Genomic DNA, 4,318 nt, shown 5'->3' on the forward strand with positions numbered 1-4,318 from the left:
ATATTAATAGAAATTCAACAATCATATTAAATCCAATAAATAAAAGGATATCGGGTTCATCGGATTGGGTTGGGTTCAAATAATAGTAACCCCAATATCAACCCAATACCTATGGCTTGGCAAATTTACAACTCGATTAGACATCGGGTTGGGTTATTTCGCATTGGGTTGGGTTGATCGGGTTGGTCGGGTTTTTGAGCACTCCTAGCTCTAACGATGATCATTTTTCAGAAGTTCTCCAAATTTGGAGAAATTCACATTTCGAATGAAGTTTTGGAATCTGTTGACGCAAATAATTTGTCTAAAATCCCTAAATCACCATTTTTTTCATTTTGAAGAATCCGGTTGATGTCATTTGATGTAATTAGTGGGTGTTTGGTTCACAATTATGATTTTTTGAAGGAATTGAATTTGTCAAGTGAATTGTTATCAGGTTTGACCAAGTATTTGGTTGACAAAAATGAAATGTAATATATCTGTTTGATTTGCAATATAACTGGAAATAAATGATTAAAAAGGAAATAAGGTCCCTTTATGTGATATTTTTTAATTACAAATAACAATAAAATTAACATTTAACACACCGACCCTAAGAAATCAAAACAAATTAACGATTTTTTTAATTACAAATAACAATAAAATACCCACGATCTTCATTTCCCTATTTCAACGATTCTTCATCTCACTTGATTTCAATGGCGACAATCRAAGCTAAACGAGGGTATGCCATGGCTTCCAATTTTCTGAAAGCCCTAAAAACCTCTTCTTCTTCTTCTTATTCTTCAACGTCGGCCAGACACTTCAGGGGTGTCGTTAACAGTGAATTCACCACCACCTGCACTGCCAAATGGATGCAGGTTCGTAACCCCTTAGCAAAAAAATGTTCTTTTTTTTATTTGTCAATAATGGGTCATGGGTGTCCATCGATGTAAGCTATAGTTGTTCAGTGCTTTCCCAGTGAAGTTTCGGATTAGGGCATGGATGCAAAATTGTTACTGAACATTAAACCCTGGTTCCAAAATCTTAAATTGTTTCGTTCTTTATTGATCAGATAATTGAAGCAGGTTCGTAACATAAATCGTAAACATATTCGTAATAGTAGATAGAACGGAAGCACTAACAGTTCATTGATAGGTAACGATTGGAGTAACAGGTTTGAGAAATCGATCTAYAGTGTTCGATCGAGAAGATGACAACGCTCTTGGATAGGAAGCGATTGGAGTAACAGGTAGAAGCAGTAGATAGAATGGAGGGTGTTTTTGTCATTTAYACGATTTTGGATGTAATGGATTTTAATTTCATTACTGTTTATGAATGAATGGTTAAATCTTCAAATGATGGAATTTTTAGAATTCAATTTTATTTTATRKGTAATCAAACRCTRGRATGAMATTTGGTYAATRGAATTGACCATTCCAACCCTATCAGATTYTGACGAATTTCCACGAACCAAACGTCCCCTCAGGGTATCTCCAATAGATTATCCCGAATAAACATAAAAATTCACAATCTTTAATAAAAATTACTATCAACTCCAACAACTTATTTGTTTTTTGATATTACAATATTAATTATATTATAAAAATATMATTTCTTAAGGTTTCTTGTTGAAATAAATATAATTAAAAATAATTATTTCCCATAATAATTATTTTTTTAGAGTTTTTTAAATTATAAAATCTTCACACACCCTCTCTCATACTTTCTCCGTGTTGGAGAAAACCTTGGAAATTTATTAAAGCAAATAACATTGAGTTGATACCATATCAACATGCTAATCAGTTAATGCTTCAATCGGTTACTCGAGTATTTTAAATGTTTATAAACTTTACATCTTAGGTATCAAAATGTAATTTTTGAAAGTACGTTACCCAAAATAAGAATCAAGCTAAAATACGTTATTTTTGCATACAAATTTTATTTTATTTTATTAAGAGCTTATTACTCAAGGAGAAAGTATGGAAATCTTTTAATGWGTCTTTTATCAGAGTTTTTATTCTTTTCATTTAATGTTGATCGAATACTCACGTTCTTCGTCTTTTCCTATTTAATGTTGTCCCATAAAAATTACCAAAAACCCTTTATTGAAGTATTTGATGTCATCCTAACGTTGATTTAATAATCATGACTATCAGAGTAAAAAACAAACAAAAATGATAAAAATTTGATATCAGTACCAAACTARCTATTTAACATTTCTCGCTTTTTCTGTATTTTTTTAACTTTTATTTATTTATTTTTGGTTTAATAATATATATTTTTATAAAGATAATAATTATCTTGTTATAACTCAATGATTATCCTAGTTATATTTTAGATTTTTTATATTTAAAATGAAATGTTTATCCTCTATTTGATCATGTTATCTGCAATTAGTTACACGAATTCAAACATGAAGTTTTAATAAGTTGTATTTATGTACAATTTACTTGTACTATTGAATTTAAGTAATATGCATCAATAAACAATATTTTATGCGTACAAAAATAATTTTTAAGAGTTTTTGTCAAATGTTTTACAATATAATATAGATTGCACTGAACAATCAAGCTTATATAATCAAAGTCTATAAAACTGATGTATGAGATAGTGTTTATTTAATCATATACATATATATATATATATATATATAAAATTTAATTATTTATTTTAATATTAGCAAACCCAAATTTTTTAACTTATGGGCTATCGTTCAAATATATCCTTAAGTCCAACATAAAATATAACATCTAACATAATCAAAATGRATATTTAATATAAAATTATAAATTATATATGTTTTTTTAAGTTTAACATTTAAAGTCCATTAAAGGTCCAAACCGCCAAAATCGGTCAGATCAGACCGCCTTTTCGTGGTCTGATTTGACCGGTCTGGACATTTGATGTCAAACTGTTCGGTTTGAAAATTTTATAAACCGCAATTACGGTTTGGTTTGTGCTATGAAMGGTTAAACCGCCCAAACCGAACTGTGAACACCCCTAATTTTAGCAGCATATGTGATTGCAAAAAAATGAACTAACTGATTGATTGCTATTGTTTTGAGTGTCACACATTTGATTACATTTAGAGATCTTCTCAAGTTCATGCTCAGTGTCAAATATTATCTTCATGGGCAGAAAAAAGAACACTTGACTTCTGTTGTTACAGTTAAAATGTTCATTAAAAAAATAAAAAATAAAAACTAGGGATAAATAAATATTTTTTTTTACTGATTAAATTTGTGACCACCGCATGAAATTAATTATTTATGTATTTAAATAACTATAAAAAATGATTTTACACAAATATTAAAAATTGATTCTTAAAACTACAATAATCAATTTCAAAGTAACATCAAAATGAAGGTGGTTGCATATAATAGTCTGTATTAATAATAATACTGAGGGGTTGTTTGGCAGTTATTAAATGGTTTGGTATAAAATGATTAAATGGTCATAAAGATTAAAAGACTCTCATGATATAGTGCAAATAAAATATAATTGTTTGGTAACTATTTACAATGAAATTAGGGCGCTGAATAGTTAAGGAAACCCTATGATACAAAATCATTCAAAGGATTTTAGAACCATTAAACTACAAACTTTTTTTTTAGCCAAACAAGATTCACATTTTAATGATTCAAAAATTGTTTCTTAATAGAACTATTAAGAGGTATAAAAAATATAATTAAAGAAAGTCATAAAAAAAAACTCATATAGGTTATTCAAACATTGCTTATAACCAGATTACGATAGTTTAAAAGGGTTTTTGTAAAAAACTCCAAAAATAAACGAAATTATGGTTACTAAACACGATTTTAGGGTTGTTTGGTTGATATTCTATTAAGTTTTTTATGTACGGATAAAACTGTTTGTGTGGATATACTTGTCTGTATAGATTGTGAAAGTTTTTGTTTGAAAKAGTTTTTTCATAGACGAAGGGAACATGTTTTTTAATTGGGAGGGGTGTGTTTGGAAAAAAAACTTGAATTTCTGCATAAAACTCTTTCGTAGAAGCTTGTTGAATAAACCATTTTATATTATTATTAAGCCACTACCAAAYAGTCAAGTATAACTGACAAAACAAGCTTTGTTATCTATTAGGGTGCGTTTAGTGTCCAGACATGAGAGAACAAGACAAAACAGGACATGATAGACTAGGGGTTCAGTGTTTGGTAAGACAAAACTAGACATAACATAATAAGTAAAATGACCAATTTACCCATAATGAATTATTTATATCTTGTGATTAATTTATATATTTTGTTAAATTATAATAAAATAATTATTTTTATAACAAAATGTATCATTAGACAGTTTTCGTCAAATTAATTAGAAT

The sequence above is a fragment of the Cynara cardunculus genome (genome assembly GCF_001531365.2).
Source record: "Cynara cardunculus var. scolymus isolate 2C chromosome LG 5, CcrdV1, whole genome shotgun sequence".
NCBI lineage: Eukaryota > Viridiplantae > Streptophyta > Magnoliopsida > Asterales > Asteraceae > Cynara > Cynara cardunculus.